General features: G+C 43.9%; 1 protein-coding gene across 3 annotated transcripts in view; it reads left to right on the top strand.

Annotated features, from left to right (window-relative positions):
* LOC124273075 overlaps positions 1–20,921 on the top strand; it is a 166,417-nt gene that overhangs the window by 78,304 nt on the left and 67,192 nt on the right. Inside the window, exon 1 of one of the 3 annotated variants that reach the window (XM_046708288.1) lies at positions 9,415–9,547. The exons of the other annotated variants lie outside the window; for them this stretch is intronic. The gene's annotated coding sequence lies outside the window, so the exon portion shown is untranslated. Of the gene's footprint in view, positions 1–9,414; positions 9,548–20,921 lie in introns of those variants that run through there. 3 annotated transcript variants of the gene reach the window in all.

Below are 20,921 nucleotides of genomic sequence, written 5' to 3'. Positions count from 1 at the left end.
CACATAGACTGTGGCTTGTCCTAATAACCTTTCGTATCCACACAGACTATGGCTTGTCCTAATAACCTTTTGTATTCACATAGACTATGGCTTGTCCTAATAACCTTTTGTATCCACATAGACTGTGGCTTGTCCTAATAACCTTTTGTATCCACATAGACTATGGCTTGTCCTAATACCCTCTTGTATCCCCATAGACTGTGGCTTGTCCTAATAACCGTTTGTATCCACACAGACTGTGACTTGTCCTAATAACCTTTTTTGTATCCATATAGACTGTGGCTTGTCCTAATAACCTTTTTTGTATCCACATAGACTATGGCTTTCCTAATAACCCTCTTGTATCAACACAGACTGTGGCTTGTCCTAATAACCTTTCGTATCCACACAGACTATGGCTTGTCCTAATAACCTTTTGTATCCACATAGACTATGGCTTGTCCTAATAACTTTTTGTATCCACATAGACTGTGGCTTGTCCTAATAACCTTTTGTATCCACACAGGCTGTGGCTTGTCCTAATAACCGTTTGTATCTACACAGGCTGTGGCTTGTCCTAATAACCTTTTGTATCCCCATAGACTGTGGCTTGTCCTAATAACCTTTTGTATCCACATAGACTGTGACTTGTCCTAATAACCCTCTTGTATCCCCATAGACTGTGGCTTGTCCTAATAACCTTTTGTATCCACACAGACTGTGACTTGTCCTAATAACTTTTTGTATCCCCATAGACTGTGGCTTGTCCTAATACCCTTTTGTATCCACATAGACTGTGGCTTGTCCTAATAACCTTGTTTTATCCACATAGACTGTGGCTTGTCCTAATAACCTTTTGTATCTACAGAGACTGTGACTTGTCCTAATAACCTTTTGTATCCACATAGACTGTGGCTTGTCCTAATAACCTTGTTTTATCCACATAGACTGTGGCTTGTCCTAATAACCTTTTGTATCTCCAGAGACTGTGACTTGTCCTAATAACCTCTTGTATCCATATAGACCGTGGCTTGTCCTAATAACTTTTTGTATCCCCATAGACTGTGGCTTGTCCTAAAAAAAATTCGTATCCACAGAGACTGTGGCTTGTCCTAATACCCTTTTGTATCCACATAGACTGTGGCTTGTCCTAATAACCTTGTTTTATCCACATAGAATGTGGCTTTTCCTAATAACCTTTTGTATCTACAGAGACTGTGACTTGTCCTAATAACCTCTTGTATCCATATAGACCGTGGCTTGTCCTAATAACTTTTTGTATCCCCATAGACTGTGGCTTGTCCTAATAACCTCTTGTATCCATATAGACCGTGGCTTGTCCTAATAACTTTTTGTATCCCCATAGACTGTGGCTTGTCCTAAAAAAAATTCTGATCCACAGAGACTGTGGCTTGTCCTAATACCCTTTTGTATCCACATAAACTGTGGCTTGTCCTAATAACCTTGTTTTATCCACATAGACTGTGGCTTGTCCTAATAACCTTTTGTATCTACAGAGACTGTGACTTGTCCTAATAACCTCTTGTATCCATATAGACCGTGGCTTGTCCTAATAACTTTTTGTATCCCCATAGACTGTGGCTTGTCCTAAAAAAAATTCGTATCCACAGAGACTGTGGCTTGTCCTAATACCCTTTTTTATCCACATAGACTGTGGCTTGTCCTAATAACCTTGTTTTATCCACATAGAATGTGGCTTTTCCTAATAACCTTTTGTATCTACAGAGACTGTGACTTGTCCTAATAACCTCTTGTATCCATATAGACCGTGGCTTGTCCTAATAACTTTTTGTATCCCCATAGACTGTGGCTTGTCCTAATAACCTCTTGTATCCATATAGACCGTGGCTTGTCCTAATAACTTTTTGTATCCCCATAGACTGTGGCTTGTCCTAAAAAAATTCGTATCCACAGAGACTGTGGCTTGTCCTAATACTCTTTTGTATCCACATAGAATGTGGCTTTTCCTAATAACCTTTTCTATCCACATAGACTGTGACTTGTCCTAATAACCTCTTGTATCCATATAGACCGTGGCTTGTCCTAATAACTTTTTGTATCCCCATAGACTGTGGCTTGTCCTAAAAAAAATTCGTATCCACAGAGACTGTGGCTTGTCCTAATACCCTTTTTTATCCACATAGACTGTGGCTTGTCCTAATAACCTTGTTTTATCCACATAGAATGTGGCTTTTCCTAATAACCTTTTGTATCTACAGAGACTGTGACTTGTCCTAATAACCTCTTGTATCCATATAGACCGTGGCTTGTCCTAATAACTTTTTGTATCCCCATAGACTGTGGCTTGTCCTAATAACCTCTTGTATCCATATAGACCGTGGCTTGTCCTAATAACTTTTTGTATCCCCATAGACTGTGGCTTGTCCTAAAAAAATTCGTATCCACAGAGACTGTGGCTTGTCCTAATACTCTTTTGTATCCACATAGAATGTGGCTTTTCCTAATAACCTTTTCTATCCACATAGACTGTGGCTTGTCCTAATACCCTTTTGTATCCACATAGACTGTGGCTTGTCCTAATAACCTTTTGTATCCACATAGAATGTGGCTTGTCCTAATAACCTTTTGTATCCACATAGACTGTGAATTGTCCTAATAACCTTTTGTATCCACAGAGACTGTGACTTGTCCTAATAACCTTGTTTTATCCACACAGAATGTGGCTTTTCCTAATAACCTTTTGTATCCACATAGACTGTGAATTGTCCTAATAACCTATTGTATCCACACAGACCGTGGCTTGTCCTAATAACCTTTTGTATCCACATAGAATGTGGCTTGTCCTAATAACCTTGTTTTATCCACATAGAATGTGGCTTTTCCTAATAACCTTTTGTATCAACATAGACTGTGACTTGTCCTAATAACCTATTGTATCCACACAGACCGTGGCTTGTCCTAATAACCTTTTGTATCCATATAGACCGTGGCTTGTCCTAATAACTTTTTGTATCCCCATAGACTGTGGCTTGTCCTAAAAAAAATTCTTATCCACAGAGACTGTGGCTTGTCCTAATACCCTTTTGTATCCACAGAGACTGTGGCTTGTCTTAATACCTTTTTGTATCCACATAGACTGTGACTTGTCCTTATGACCTTTTGTATCTACATAGACCGTGGCTTGTCTTAATTACCTTTTTTGTATCCACATAGACTGTGGCTTGTCCTAATAACCGTTTGTATCCACACAGACTATGGCTTGTCCAAATAACAATTTTGTATCCACATAGACTGTGGCTTGTCCTAATAACCTTTTGTATCTACACAGGCTTGTATTGATAGACTGTTAGCCCTGATAACCTTCAGTACACACATAGATTGTGTATTGATAGACTGTTAGCCCTGATAACCTTCAGTACACACATAGATTGTGTATTGATAGACTGCTTGCCCTAATAGCCAACTGTATATTTCGTGTGTGCTTATTGCCCTAGTTCTCAAAACGCACAATGGTTTGTTCTGCAATATTGCTACGAAAAAGACAATAGATGACGAATGAAAGTCAGATCAATCTCGAAAGACAATACTAATTGATATTACGACAAACAGACAATCTCTAACGACTGCTTCGCAGCCAAACTATACATAAGTCCAATATTAGTGACTTAGGAAATAGGCTAAGCCATGTGTTCAGGACAAGTGACTGTCATTGATGATAAGTTAATCAGTCGGATTAGTTTGGGATACCCAAGAGATTAGGAAATTGACAAGCTATTCAGAGATTCAGGGTCTGCAAATACCTATCGCAGGTGTCACCGTGACGTCCGATGGCGGTGGCCTCATCGTTGTAGACGCGCTGGAGATCGATGTACCGTGTTTGTTACAACGTGTGGACAGTTTCCCATAGCAACACTGTGTTTCTTTCCGAGGCAGTTTAAGTGACGTTTTGATCATGACGGATGAAGTGAAGCGTTGTGTCAGTGAAGGATTAGGTGAAGTGTTTCGGCGACGTGAATCATTCTGATACTGCTTGTTGGAACATTCAAGCCCTTAGTTAAACTTTCAAACAGTTGTATAGTTGTCAAGAGGAAGGTATTTAAACACACGACTGATTAAAGACAAAAATGTAGTTCTGATTCAATTCCCTCTTTTGACCATATTGTCCCGCTGTTTGTTCGGCTGAACAATTGACGTTCCTTTGCATGTGTTTGTGACGGGTAGGATTGTTGAGGCTGGTTTCGCGACCTGTTCTCGAACACGTGATATCATCACTATTTGACCGTAATTATAAACACATGCTTGTGATTTAGTTGGAATCGATTAATGGATTATTGAAGTGACATTCTACTTCCACAACTGTCGAACTGTAGTATTCTGCCCTTTGCCCTTAGACCTGGACAATGCATTCTGGTCACGAATTGCTCTAGGACATCAGCCTAATACCAATACGGCCCAGGCCCTTATTCTCGAAACGTTCGTAGCCCTAAGAATTCTTAACTTTGATCGTAGCCAATGTGTTAAGAATGGACTTAAGAAGTTCGTAGGGCTACGAACATTTCGAGAATAGCTAGCCAGGCTACAACAGGTACGATGTAAATATAATAAGGTCCAACGCTTAGTGTAATAACGGTATGTGTTAACTAAGGATTGGTTCAATTTTTACTATTTCCAATTTTCCAACAATTATGGTTCACATAGTTCACAGTTCACATATATCTGTTCTTCTCTAAATACACGATATCAGTGTATGTCAGCTTGGAGGGAAGGATGACACAGTCCTCTAAGGCGACGCAATTCGCTATGTTGAGTTGCGTCCCTTTGGAACTGCAGAAACCTGTGAACATGGGTTCGAATCCCAGTCGCTATGTTTCTAGCTTTGTCAGCGTGATTGTGGCCCGTTGCCCGTGTAATTTCACCAAGGTAGTAAAGATCTTCATCACTTCGGTCTTTTTTCCTTGTACGTTAACTATAACTATAAATCATAGCATAGCTTTCAAAGCGGCGTTAAACCCAACTCACTCACTCACTCATACAAGTAATACGGTTATAGTAACAATACTTACAAGAAACCCCCCTCTTGTCATGACAGATTATGACACTGAATCTTTTTTGCGACACTACGGTACTCCGATCTCGCCGGGAGGATCATCTCATCTTCAGCCTTGCCGTGAGCCCTTGTAGTGTCTACGCCGTCCCTGAATTAATATTTTATCCCTTCTATCAATATTTGTCGAAGCTTACACTACTAATTGTTACTGCGACAACTCAGATTCTGGGCAAACGCTTCAGACTGTGGTGCTCCTGGCAGATTGTAGATGTAGTGGTTGTCAACGAGATGTTGATGTTGCGCCTTAGGGTTGACAAATACTCGGATGTGGCTAGTAGTCGGTGTAACGGGTGGTGAGCGGGTAAGACGCGTTGTACCCGGATGCTTGTCAGGCGTAATTTGTCGCCTGCAGCAGCGGGAGAAAGAATTGGGTGATGATTACCCTTGAGAAGCACCTGGGTTTTTGTAACGGTATCTCAGTGCTGTGCGGTTTGCAGAACGGAATGATTGGGTGAGTATAGTTTTATGCCGCTTTCAGCAATATTCCAGCAATATCACGGCGGGGTATAACGGAAATTGGGCTTATACAACGTGCACATCTAGGGAATCGAACCCGGGTCTTCGGCGTGACGAGCGAACGCTAGGCTACCCCACCGCCCCCAGAACAAAGTGAGTCAGTGAGTTAAGTTATATGCGTTTTTAACAATATTCCAGCAATATCACCGCGAGGTATACCTGAAATGGGTCTTATGCAAAATGGGTCTTATGCAATGAACCCATCCGGGGAATCGAACCCGGGTCTTCGGCGTGACGAGCGAACGCTTTAACCGCAAGGCTACCCCACCGCCCCGTGCGGAACAGAAACGTGAATGTATCATTTATACTTGAGAGTAGGATCTCTGGGGAGTCGAGTGCGGGTAGTGCTTGAAGTGATGAATGTGGCCTGTTGGTGGCTCAGTGGGTATGGTTTGGGTGTGGGGGTATGGATGAGAAGAGGTGGATTGGTTGGTTGGTTTGTTATTTCACGCCGCACACAGCAATATTCTAGCTTTATGGCTTCGGTATGTAAATACTCGTGTCTGGACCAGACAATGCAGTGATCAAAAGCCTGCGCATCGATCTACGCAAATGGGATACGATGACATGTCTCAACCAAGTCAGCGAGCCAGACCACTCGATCCCGAGAGGAGATGCAAGTGAAGGTGAGGTGAGGTGAAATTGGGTTTTACGTCGTGCTTGAGAATATTTCGCTTATATGACGACGTGCATGCGTGTGTATGTGTATGTGCGGCTGCTTGTGCTAGCCCAGACTTAAGCTGGTTTTATAGTGCTAGCCCACTGAGATACCATGCCGCAGTGAAGCATGAATACCCCACTCAGACACATTATACTGACTCCGAGCCAACCAGTCCTTGTTGTACCCATTAATGCTGAGCGCCAGGCAGGGACTAACAGGTACCATATTTTAACGTCTTTTTGGTATGACGCTGTCGGGGATCGAACCCGCGACCTTCCGCTCTCCAGGCGGAGGATCTAACCACTACACCACGAAGGCGGTCAGATGCAACTGAAGGTTGAGGAGATGAGTCTGTGAGGTGTGTGTGGGGCTGTTGTGTGTCAGTGTTAATGTGTGAGTACGCGAAACGAAGTAGTGCCAGTGTATTGTTTTTCGGGGTGTGGGGTCCTGTTTGTGGTGTGTCGGTTTTGTTTGGGTGGATCCCCGTAACAGAACAAAACCATTATCCTTATCAATGTTGTGGGGGCGGTTGGGTAGCCTCGTGGTTAAAGCGTTCGCTCGTCACGAAGCTTAGAAGACCAGGGTTCGATTCCCCAGATGGGTACAATGTGTGAAGCGTAAAACTAAACTCACTCACTCACTATTACTTTTGTGCCAAAATAGTTTGGTTTGGTTTTTCAAATAAATTAGGACGTCATGGTTTAGCACACCTACGCCGCTCCTTTGTATATAATCATAGGAGAAAACGACAGGTTCTGTGTTAATTATTTTCTGGCTAAAGTACATCAGTACCACAATATGTCGTGACGTACTCAGAGGTGGGAATCGTGATGAATGATTTTACTGATAATTAACAAGACATGTTCTATCCTCACATCGTTACTGTCAGCTTCACGGGAAGACTGATGAATGGTTGCAGTATCGTTTAGAGCGGCGTCAAGCCGTCCCTAGTCTTCCTGATTACTGAATCAGTTGCTCTCACACAACACCTTCGGACAGGTGGGAGGCAACGTGCTTACTTTGCTGATGCCTGGAACCTTAATTAAATCAGTCGCGGAGAGTGAGTATGGTTTTAAGCCGCTTTTAGCAATATTCCGGCAATATCACGGCGGGGGACACCGGAAATGGGCTTCACACATTGTACCCATGTGGGGAATCGAACCCGGGTCTTCGGCGTGACGAGGGGACGCTTTTCCTACTAGGCTACCCCACCGTACCCACATTCAGCGAAACTAGAGTTATATATTCTGCAGACTACACCAAATATCAACTAAACACAGATATCACAGAAAAATATAACTTTAAACTGTCATTTAAATGGTTATATATACATGTAGATGCCTGTTTGGTCTCAAGCAGTCATTGCAGGTCGTGCGAGGCAGTTAAGAGGTTTAGATAGTCAGACTCGATGATTTGGATCGTTGCGTGGATCGTTGCTCATGACGTCAACCACTGGTTTAATTCTTTATTTCCACGTAGTAGGCATTCAGCGCATTCAACAAACAAACTTACATCAACATCTGCTAATCTTGCACTAAAATAAATCAAGCAACGTGTTCTCCATACTGATGTTTTTCACGGCCTAAACCCTCCTCGATACGATCATGTTTCCAGCTTTGACAACACCATGACCGCGCTCGTGGGGTTCACCCAACGTCTGAGACCTGAAACACTGAGCAGTGGGGTAGCCTAGTGGTTATCGCGTTCGCTTGTCGCGCCGAAGACCCGGGTTCGATTCCCCACATGGGTACAATGTGTGAAGCCTATTTCTGGTGTCCCTGCCGTGATATTGCTGTGATATTGCTAACAGCGGCATAAAACCAAACTCACACACATAACCGCATCGCTTCGTGTTTTGTTCCCACATTAAGCAGACACAAGCGATATATATTTGGATGTTTCACAAAATGGTAAACGTCTGAGGACTGCATACATCACTACGGGTTTTTCTCGCACAAAAAAGCAGACACCAGACGATATATATTGAAATACTGTTCAGAACGGCGTTATCACCCACTCACTCACTCTCTCTCATACATACGCGGTATGGTTATAATCAATACGTTTTCAAATACTTACAAGAAATCCCCACTCAAAACAAAATAATATTGTGATAAATTCGAACCTTGATGCAATATTTACTCTAACATCGACAGCACGTGCATCCCTCGTGACAAGCTGCTCTGACATTACAAAGTACAAGTAAAGTTGAAATGTCTATAATTGCACGTTTTTAGCAGTGTCAATACGAACATGCGTTGCTAAGCCATGATGTAATGTCGTAGAGCCCTTGGCACTGTTTGCAGACTTCTGTTGATATGATGAAACTGCCTGCAAGTCTCCTTATTGATCCTTAGGTGATGAGGCTGATGATGTGGAATCGGCACATTACATAATAGATAAACATCAGGGGCATGTAATTACAGCTGTTTACCAAGATACCAAACGCCCGTGGCCTATGGGCGTGGATCACGTGACAAGATGGCGTCAGTAATGGCGGTGACAAATGTTACACTTCGCTAAATCCGGAAACAGAAGTATAATCTCTGATATTAGGCAACCATTGTTTTTGATTTATTTTCCAATTTTTCGAAATTTTCGTCATTTGTAAATACATTTCATTCTTTCAAAATCATTAGTTTCATTACTACCGTTGTGGGTCTAGTCTCTCGGCGAAATAGATTTTTGCGCACGTCTTTCTAAGTGTATGAGTGAGTGTAGATATCTATATAGTACCTGACAGGAATTTGATTATTTGTAACTACTTTGGTAAACAAAATTCTGACATGTTTTAAAGTAGAATTACTGTGCTTGAAAATTAAAGCGTGACAACATCCCCAGTATCAAGGATATAAATGCACATTCAAGCTTTCATGATAAACATCGAGAAAAGTTCAGTTCAGTTCAGAGCCCAAAACGTTAGCGAGATCATGGCAAGGTTGGTGAGCAAAGCGGGCAGGGCTGGCTAGCTATTCTCGAAATGTGCGTAGCCCTACGGACTTCTTAAGTCCATTCTTAACACATTGGCTACGATCAAAGTTAAGAATTCTTAGGGCTACGAACGTTTTGAGAATAAGGGCCCTGGTCGTCGTACATGACACGCCCTGATCGAGGAAACTTATCACGCACGGCGTGGCACCGAGGTGCCTTCGGGGAAGGATGGGGAAGGGGGCGGATGATTAGCGGGTAATACAATATGGCATCAATGGTTGGTCAGCGGACGGAGGACGGTATGTCACTTGTATTGGAGGACTAGAGTGGTCAGCAGGTGAGGGAGGGATTCAAAGACGTACCTGTGTTCGGTGAGTTGTTTGTGGTCGGTGAGCTGTGTCCTGGTGGTTGAATCTTTAACTGAATGGGGTTCTGTGTGCTTCCAATTGAAATTTGGGTTTAGAACATAGGTATTTCTCAGATGAAAGCTTCATTATTTTGTTGTGGCTCATCACACAGATCCAGACTCATGAGCGGTTACTCGTATTCAAGTGTATAACAGGACATCGTCATTATTGTAATGATAATTTCTTTAAAAATCTTGATCACGCTGACATTTAAACAGTAAATAACTGCGATAGCGACAGCATATGGATATTTTGAATCACGATGATTATCTTCAACCACACAAATTCGAAACCCGAGCATGTCTTGCTTAATCTGCGTGCCAGTTTATGCATGTTTGTTATGATAAAAACACCACGACACATCATGCATCATGCATATTTTACGAGGTCTGTTCATCGTCATGCTGAACATGAGGATCAGCAATCGACTGAAATCAATATTTGGATATAGTTTTGAGGCTGCATGCAAAATAATAACTCAAAGATGGCGCCACGAACATGTTCAAGTTTATTCAATATCAGACGGAATTTGAATATATTTTTTAGAATTTCAGTGGATTTGGAATATTTTATGCCTTTAAAACACAACGAACTTGTATGCACATAAGGTTAGCGCGGCTTCATAAACACATGTATTTTCGAATTCGGGGTCGTTTAACGCCGTACCCGGTAATATTCCAGCGATATGACAGTTGTCTGTAAAAACTCGAGTCTGGACCAGACAATCCAGTGACTGACACTCGAGGATTGATCTGCACGAATGGGATGCGATGGCATACATCAACAAAGTCAGCGATCCTGACCACCCGATCCTGTTAGTCGCCTCTTACGACAAGGTTGCTGAAGATCAATTCTAACTCGGATCTCCACGGGTTAAACATGCATGTAGAACATCTGATACTACCACCCCGTGATGATCCCGTGATTAATGAGTTAACGGTAACCTATGTTTATTTCAGCCGTGTGAATTGATCGAGTGATTTCACGTTTGTATCGAGTGTTTATCCATTTCTGATCGATCCGGAAATATTCAAAACACATACGCAAAGCTAATCATATATATGTTTCGACCCAATAGGTATTTTCTTTAAAGAGATAATGGAACTTGCCAAATACTGGAACCGGCAGCTGTAAGGAACAATAGTAAGCGTCGACACGGCCGTAGAAGATGTTGTAGAGTGTTGTTGTGATCATGGGTGGTGGGATAGCTTATTAGTTAAAACGTTCGCTCGTCATGCCGAAGACCCGGGTTTGATTTCATTCATGGGTACAATACATGAAGCCATTTTCTGGTGGCCCTATCGGATTATAGCTGGAATATTGCTAAAAGACCCGGGATATTTCATATATTGGCACAATGCATGAAGCCATTTTCTGGTGGCCCTATCGCAATATAGCTAGAATATTGCTAAAAGACCCGGGATATTTCATATATTGGTACATTGCATGAAGCCATTTTCTTGTGGCCCTATCGTAATATAGCTGGAATATTGCTAAAAGACCCGGGATATTTCATATATGGGTACAATGCATGAAGCCATTTTCTGGTGGCCCTATCGTAATATAGCTGGAATAGTGCTCACTCACTGACTCACCGATATACACACCTCATATATACAAGGGGTGATAAGTCCTGATAGCTGAGCTACACTGATTTAAACCAGCATATCATGTATTTGGTAATATTGTCAACCACGTGCCCCGCATGGGGAAAGTTCGTCATTTTCACATTAATCACGGCCCAACTGTGTAGAATGTTGAGAACATGCATCGATCCTGCTCATTGTGAAACTCGTTTGTATTAAACACTCGTGTTTATATTGATGGGCGCGCGTATGGCAGCAATATCTGCTATCTGGTATTCGACCCTGATTTCCGTGATGGCGGAAATAACAAAAGAACCTTTGTGAATGCATTATCGATGGAGTGTGAGTATGTGTAACATTTGCTAATTATGTTTGCACGTGTTACACGAACAATCGCCAGCGTCCGTGACGATGAGGACTTCTCCGGAAAACACGCGTTATTTAAACACTTGCTTTATTCGTGAAAAGGTGGAAGCCATTTTCTGTATTTGTTGTGCTGTAGAAAGGATGTGAAGTCAGGTGAAGTCAGGATGTGATGTGAAGTCAGGTAATGTGATGTGAAGTCAGGTTATGTGATGTGAAGTCAGGTGAAGTTACGTGAAGTCAGGTAATGTGATGTGAAGTCAGTGTATTGTCATTGTCCGGAATGTCTTCATTGTGTGGCTTGTGGAGCTGTTATGATGTGAGTATAGAGCTGCAGTGATGTGAGTATGGAGCTGGAGTGATGTGAGTATGGAGCTGTAATGATGTGAGTAAGGAGCTGTAATGATGTGAGTATGGAGCTGCAGTGATGTCAGTATGGAGCTGGAGTGATGTGAGTATGGAGCTGTAATGATGTGAGTATGGAGCTGTAATGATGTGAGTATGGAGCTGTAATGATGTGAGTATGGAGCTGTAGTGATGTGAGTATGGAGCTGGAGTGATGTGAGTATGGAGCTGTAATGATGTGAGTATGGAGCTGTAATGATGTGAGTATGGAGCTGCAGTGATGTGAGTATGGAGCTGCAGTGATGTGAGTATGGAGCTGGAGTGATGAGTATGGAGCTGTAGATGTGCTGCAGTGGAGCTGTAATGATGTGAGTATGGAGCTGTAATGATGTGAGTATGGAGCTGCAGTGTAGATGTGATGTATGGAGCTGTAGTGATGTGAGTATGGAGCTGCAGTGATGTGAGTATGGAGCTGCAGTGATGTGAGCAGTGATGTTATGGAGCTGCAGTGATGTGATATGGAGCTGTAGTGATGTTAGTATGGAGCTGTAATGATGTGAGTGATGTGATGTGAGTATGGAGCTGCAGTGATGTGAGTATGGAGCTGCAGTGATGTGAGTATGGAGTGATGTGAGTATGGAGCTGCAGCTGATGATGGAGAGTATGGAGCTGTGATGTGAGTATGGAGCTGATGTGGATGTGAGTATGGAGCTGCAGTGATGTGATGGAGCTGTGATGTGAGCTGGAGCTGTAATGATGTGAGTAGCTGCATGGAGCTGCATTGATGTGCAAGTGATATGACTAATTCATGTGTTGTATTGAGGATCGACATGTGAACGTAACCACGCCACACTGAACTCTTGTTTGTAGACCAATAATGTTATTGATCGTGTTCCACTTTGATAGGTCTGTGTTTACTGACGTAGTGGACAGATGGGGTCTCTATCCTATGTACAATACGGCGTATGTTGGCCTCTACCTCATGTACCCGATAGGGGACCCGTGAAGATCCGGGGTAGAATAGGTCTTCAGCAACCCATGCTTGCCACAAAAGGCGACTATGCTTGTCGTAAGAGGCGACTAACGGGATCGGGTGGTCAGGCTCGCTGACTTGGTTGACACATGTCATCGGTTCCCAATTGCTCAGATCGATGCTCATACTGTTGATCACTGGATTGTCTGGTCCAGACTCGATTATTTACAGACCGCCGCCATATAGCTGGAATATTGCTGAGTGCGGCGTAAAACTAAACTCACTCACTCACTCACTACCAGATAGGGTATTCTCTGTACAATACGGCGTATACTGACTTCTATCTCATGTACCAGATGAAGTATTCTCAGTACAATACGGCGTATATTGGTCTCTATCTCATGTACCAGACAGGGTATTCTCAGTACAATAAGGCATTCATGTTTTGTGGTCTGATATCGGCACCACGGGCCTCCCACCGTGTAGGAACTATATCTATACTACCGACGAAAGAGGGAACTGATGGAATCATACTGAAGGTTTAATAGCAGTAAACGTCCGTGAAATTAATTTCTTGCGTGTAGATCAATACCTGGTGTGTCCACCATGTTGGGCGATACTTGCACGACACCCTGATGACGTTCTGATGATTAACTGACCTTAGTCTTGTCAGCCATCTATATACTTGTCGAGCTGCGCCAGTGTGGGGCATATTGCCAGATGGTGTACCAATGGCGGACACTCTCCATCCGAGAACATCTCACGGTTGCCGTCTTGGGGAAGGGGTGGTCGATAGCCTAGTGGGTAAATGGTTCACTCGTCACACCGAAGTCCCGGGTTCGATCCCCTACATAGGTAGATTGTGTGTAGCCAATTTCAGATGTTCCCTGACGTGATTTTCCTCAAATATTGATGAATGCGGCGTAAAACTGAAGTCGCTCACTCACTCTCTTGGTGGCACACACATCAGTATTACGATGACAACAGCCACTTTGGGATTCCGAGACATGTGGGTCAAACATAGCAATGTATATAAGTAGTACGTAATGAAACAGGTGGTCGGCAGGGTGACCTCATTGTACGTCATCGATCCAAGGCGCCAACCGTTGCCCTTTACTGTCCCCGGTGTACAATTGCTATGGAGTCGAATATTTACAGGCAGTCGTTGTATATCTGGAATATTGCCGGGTTAAAAACAAGTTGAACAAACATAACATATAGAGCATTCAACAGCAGATGGATATAAAGGGGTAGTGCTAGATTAAATTACTCCAATCGGCAAGGTGCCATTTCTATTCCTCTTTTCTTCCAAAAAAGGACAATAATATATTTTTGACATAAGTTGTGAATACGGAAACAAAAGGAGTGTGTCGCTGCTCGGTCGCAGCAAATCCACTTCACTGAACTCCGTCTGAGGGGTAGCCTAGTGGTTAAAGCGTTCGCTCGTCACACCGAAGACCCGGTTCGATTCCCCACATCGGTACAATATGTGAAGCCCATTTCTGGTGTCGCATCCTATGATACTGATGGAATATTGTTAAATGAGGCGATACACTATACTCAGTGACTGATATATTTTCAAGGGTTTAACTTTGTTAAAATATATACTATTCACACTTTTCTAAGGATAAAATTATGGACTCAACAGAAAACTATGATGTGGGGTAAAATTGGATCTTAAAATCTAAGCTTATTGTAAGCATGGATCCTAGGTTTCCGTGTGTCATTTCATCTTGTGGATCCCATACGTGCTATTTACAAGTGTTGTGTACTTGTCAATGACTCGTTCCATGATTTGCAAAATGGTTGATTGTGCCATGAAAACCATATTTATGGTTACCCATGTATCAAGTGCATAAGGTTAGATTAAAGTGGCTGTTTGCCTAAAGAGGGGTTACCATATTATTATTTATCCAGTTTTAAACGGATACAATTTCAAATTATGAATCTACGTTTAAATAAAGTTGTGAAGGTTTGTGATCCTTAGCAAAGTGTGAGCAGTATATATGGTCTCTGAACAAACGGATTCTACTATAATAACTAAGGATATCCAGAGTTCCTCTGTGTTACCCATCTCCCTACCACCCTGAACTTATCTCAGTTGTAACCGCCGCTGTGGACATTTGGGCCCTGCTGTCATACCTTAACCTTTGCACAACCATAAAATCAAAAAGTCCCCGGTCATCTCGGTCTTTCATCAATATTTAATTAAAAAACAAAGCAATCTAGCCTACATCATACATTTATTTTAAGACTGTTACCAAGTCACCTATATTTTGAAATTCCATGAAATATGCTATACAATTAACGTCATACAGTCCTTGTAATTTCTCATCTTTAAAAATACGTCTTCACCCGCCTGTTTTCTTGCTGGCTGAGATTGGAGGAGAAACACATAAAAATTATGGATAGCTTAATGTGACCGTTGACGAATTCTGTACAGGCCTGGGAAAAAATCAGTATCTGACTTTAATCGAACGTTATCGGCGCAGGTACTTTGTGACAGTGACTTGTGTACATATTGACTCATGGTAATGATGTTAGGAAACAAGTAGTGTCTGGATACGCATGTGCACCAGCAGCTGATGGGTACCCGATAGGTTGAGAAGGATATTTTGTAAACCTTCAGCGTTAACGTCTTCCTTGAGTTTTGTTTTCTTTAATTGTCTGAGAATATAGTATGAATCTCATTGGTGGACTGATCTAGGTAATAATTAGGATATAGATAATACAACACAAACACATTGTGTTATCATTATCTATCATGCAGCGGCTCACTTAAGTTTTCTAATACAGGTGTTATATCGAACACTTGTCCATCGAGATTCTTGTCTACACATATCCAATTTGTCTATGCAATAGGGATTTAGTTACACATGTCCAACAAATTCCTATAGCAGGCAAATTGAGAAAACTCGTGGTGTTCAAAATTTGATCATTGATGCTTCATATGTTCTGTGAATTAGGAAATGTTCGATTCATATTGGAAATGTTTACAGAGATGTGTTGCATGTGCCGCAACTTGGCTTCTGAGGAGTGGGGGGCGGTGGGGTAGCCTAGTGGTTAAAGCGTTCGCTCGTCACGCCAAAGACCCGGGTTCGATTACCCATATGGTACAATGTATGAAGCCCATTTCTGGTGTCCCCCGCCTTGATATTGCTGGAATAGGACTAAATCCGGCGTAAAACTATACTCTCTCACTCTGAGGAGGTGAAAACAAATTCATGCTTTAAATAGATTCCCGCGGGATATGTACGTTTCAGTACCCAGTGCTTGTTGTTTGTTTGTGACTAGATGGTGCCTAGATGAGGTCTGGTGTCTACACATTGTCTTATGATTGCTGGATCATTGGTGTTCGTAGTAAACACAAAATAGGTTATTGATATTAATGTCCCGGAAGGTACTTCTGGATGGTTGTCAGTCGAGTGTTTCGATTGAAGCTGCTTGAAAATGCTTGTCAGGGAAGCTCCGAACGCCATCAATCATTTGTGAGAACCACACAGATGGTTACTGAGAAGTGGATGTACCTTGATGTCAGGAGTCACATTAATACTTAATGGGCTGTGGAAGTACTTGGCGGCTCGGTACCCACACTGATCCTTGGTGTGAAGCGGAGGTACCTGGTTACTCGGCAGCCACACTGATCCTTTCAGCTCGGCAACCACACTGATCCTTGGTGTTAAGTGGAGGTACCTGGCAGCTCGGCAAGCACACTGATCCTTGGTGTGAAGTGGAGGTACCTGGCAGTTGGGCAGCCACACTGATCCTTGGTGTGAAGTGGAGGTACCTGGTTGCTCGGCAAGCACACTGATCCTTGGCGTGAAGTGGAGGTACCTGGTTACTCGGCAACCACACTGATCCTTGGCGTGAAGTGGAGGTACCTGGCAGCTCGGCAACCACACTGATCCTTGGCGTGAAGTGGAGGTACCTGGCAGCTCGGCAACCACACTGATCCTTGGTGTGAAGTGGAGGTACCTGGCAGCTCGGCAACCACACTGATCCTTGGTGTGAAGTGGAGGTACCTGGCAGCTCGGCAGCCACACTGATCCTTGGTGTGAAGTGGAGGTACCTGGCAGCTTGGGCACTCGGCAACCACACTGATCCTTGGCGTGAAGTGGAGGTACCTGGCAGCTCGGCAAGCCACACTGATCCTTGGTGTGAAGTGGAGGTACCTGGCAGCTTAGCAACCACACTGATCCTTGGCGTGAAGTGGAGGTACCTGGCAGCTTGGCAACCACACTGATCCTTGGCGTGAAGTGGAGGTACCTGGCAGCTCGGCAAGTGGAGGTACCACACTGACCCTTGGTGTGAAGTGGAGGTACCTGGCAGTTCGGCAACCACACTGATCCTTGGTGTGAAGTGGAGGTACCTGGCAGTTGGGCAGCCACACTGATCCTTGGTGTGAAATGGAGGTACCTGGTTACTCGGCAAGCACACTGATCCTTGGTGTGAAGTGGAGGTACCTGGCAGTTGGGCAGCCACACTGATCCTTGGCGTGAAGTGGAGGTACATGGCAGCTCGGCAAGCACACTGATCCTGGTCCTGGCGTGAAGTGGAGGTACCTGGCAGCTCGGCAACCACACTGATCCTTGGCGTGAAGTGGAGGTACCTGGCAGCTCGGCAACCACACTGATCCTTGGCGTGAAGTGGAGGTACCTGGCAGCTCGGCAACCACACTGATCCTTGGTGTGAAGTGGAGGTACCTGGCAGCTCGGCAACCACACTGATCCTTGGTGTGAAGTGGAGGTACCTGGCAGCTTAGGGCAACCACACTGATCCTTGGTGTGAAGTGGAGGTACCTGGCAGCTCGGCCTTGGTGTGAACCACACTGATCCTTGGCCCTTGTGAAGTGGAGGTACCTGGCAGCTCGGCAACCACACTGATCCTTGGTGTGAAGTGGAGCTACCTGGCAGCTCGGCAAGCACACTGATCCTTGGCGTGAAGTGGAGGTACCTGGCAGCTCGGCAACCACACTGATCCTTGGTGTGAAGTGGAGCTACCTGGCAGCTCGGCAACCACACTGATCCTTGGCGTGAAGTGGAGGTACATGGCAGCTCGGCAACCACACTGATCCTTGGTGTGAAGTGGAGCTACCTGGCAGCTCGGCAACCACACTGATCCTTGGTGTGAAGTGGAGGTACCTGGCAGCTCGGCAACCACACTGATCCTTGGCGTGAAGTGGAGGTACCTGGCAGCTCGGCAACCACACTGATCCTTGGTGTGAAGTGGAGGTACCTGGCAGCTCGGCAACCACACTGATCCTTGGTGTGAAATGGAGGTACCTGGCAGCTCGGCAACCAAATATGAAATGGATGCACCAAGGAGCTTCTGAACCACTCTGAGTTGTGGATGTATCTGTCGGCTCGGCAACCACATTCTTTCCTGGTGTAAGGAGGAGTTGCTGGAAATATCCTGACATGCTGACAGACCTCCGCTGTAAAGGAAGACGTTGTTATGATACCTCATCTGCGACCTCCCGCTGAGGGCAGCAGCTTGCAACTCCAGCAGTTGTTCAACAGAGCGGCACGCCCACCTGTAGAGTTGGTGGCAACCCAGTCTGTCCTTGACAGGATCGTTGAATATATTTAGTCAGCGATGAGTCTCCGCGGCGTGAGGTGCATCTATAGCCAGATTCCCAGCAGCAGTCATCCCTACCTTCATCCCGACACTCATCCCTACACAGTTATCGGCATCTGTACCCGGTAATGAGCATGTGCAGTGTCAAATTAGACAGTGTCAAGTACAGTGTCGAGTGTCAACGGTCGTTGAATGCCATCGTCGAAGACCACAAAAGGCGTGGCGTGGCGTGGCGTGGCGTGGTGTGGTGGTTGTCGTCACTTGCAAATAGTCATACAGTTGGCGTCCCTTGAACATGTAGGTCATGCATTTGGCATCAGTTGAACGTTTACGTCATGTAGATGACATCACTCGAATATGTACGTCATGTAGATGACATCACTTGAACATGTACGTCATGTAGATGACATCACTTGAACGTATACGTCATGTAGATGACATCACTTGAACGTATACGTCATGTAGATGACATCACTTGAACGTATACGTCATGTAGATGACATCACTTGAACGTATACGTCATGTAGATGACATCACTCGAATATGTACGTCATGTAGATGACATCACTTGAATATGTACGTCATGTAGATGACATCACTTGAACATATACGTCATGTAGATGACATCACTTGAACGTATACGTCATGTAGATGACATCACTTGAACGTATACGTCATGTAGATGACATCACTTGAACGTATACGTCATGTAGATGACATCACTTGAACGTATACGTCATGTAGATGACATCACTTGAACGTATACGTCATGTAGATGACATCACTTGAACGTATACGTCATGTAGATGACATCACTTGAACGTATACGTCATGTAGATGACATCACTTGAACGTATACGTCGTCATGTAGATGACATCACTTGAACGTATACGTCATGTAGATGACATCACTTGAACGTATACGTCATGTAGATGACATCACTTGAACGTATACGTCATGTAGATGACATCACTTGAACGTATACGTCATGTAGATGACATCACTTGAACGTATACGTCATGTAGATGACATCACTTGAACGTATACGTCATGTAGATGACATCACTTGAACGTATACGTCATGTAGATGACATCACTCGAACATGTACGTCATGTAGATGACATCACTCGAACATGTACGTCATGTAGATGACATCACTCGAACGTATACGTCATGTAGGTGACATCACTTGAACGTATACGTTATGTAGATGACATCACTTGAACGTATACGTCATGTAGATGACATCACTCGAACATGTACGTCATGTAGATGACATCACTCGAACGTATACGTCATGTAGGTGACATCACTTGAACGTATACGTCATGTAGATGACATCACTTGAACGTATACGTTATGTAGATGACATCACTTGAACGTATACGTCATGTAGATGACATCACTCGAACATGAACGTCATGTGGTTGACATCACTTGAACGTATACGTCATGCAGATGACATCACTTGAACATGTACGTCATATAGATGGCGTCACGCATACGCCAGTACGATGGCATGTTCTTAACATTAGTAATAGTCACTGTAGTTGGAACTGAGTAAAGGTGAAGTTGCCCATACGATATCCACTAACGACTGCCGGGACTCTGGGTTAAGACTAAGCCCGTTAAAGATGAAAGGTTTTAATGGTAATTCCCGAGACAGTGCCTCTACATAGGCTGTATTGGTCAGATCACGTGGAGCATTCCCGTGACGAACTGCTCACCAAATTATCCGCCATGAACTTGGCAACAGAGAATTCTTCGAGTGTACTTGCCAGTAAAATCGATGTTCAGTTCATTGTTTAGACAAGGGTTGAAATTTGCAAATTGCCTTTGCACTAAATGCTTTGTAAACACGTCTCAAGTCAGACCCGTGTTTCTGCCTTACTCTGGTGACGCTGAGAGTGAATATGCATGTTTGGGAGACGGGCTCTGTGGTGTTAAATTGTCACAAATATACGGCCAACTCGATGGGGGAAGAACATATGTGATGGTTAACTGGGCGCACATCTCTTCCTATGGCGGACGAAGGGTGTCCAAATTCTCCGACAATAACTACTCGCCACAGGAGTCGAAAGATCATGTGATCGCGGTTTCTACATCTGAGACCCGCATCACCTCGGGCTCTCCTCTAACGGTAAATGTGATGGGGTAGCCCAGTGGTTAAAGCGTTCGCTCGTCACGCCGAAGACCCGGGTTCGATTCCCACATGTGTGAAGCCCATTTCTGGTGTATATTGCTGGAATATTGCTAAACGCGGCGTAAAACCATACTCAGTCAGTCCGTGGTTTGCCTGTACTCACGGTTAAAACGTTGATAGCGTCATTTCATCCCATTGCCACAGAAAGCCCGTGAAGATCCAGGTTAGAATTGATCATCAGCAACCGCTGTTTGTCGTTAGGGGCGACTAAAGGAACTTCTGTAGTCTCTGACATGCTTGCAGCATGTCATCAGGTGCCAATACATCGATGCTCATGATGTCAGTCACT

This window comes from Haliotis rubra, unplaced genomic scaffold (genome assembly GCF_003918875.1).
Source record: "Haliotis rubra isolate DU_JTF1 unplaced genomic scaffold, ASM391887v1 Scf176, whole genome shotgun sequence".
NCBI lineage: Eukaryota > Metazoa > Mollusca > Gastropoda > Lepetellida > Haliotidae > Haliotis > Haliotis rubra.
The sequence above is the reverse complement of the archived record's forward strand: the minus strand, read 5'-3'. Positions and strand labels throughout refer to the sequence as shown.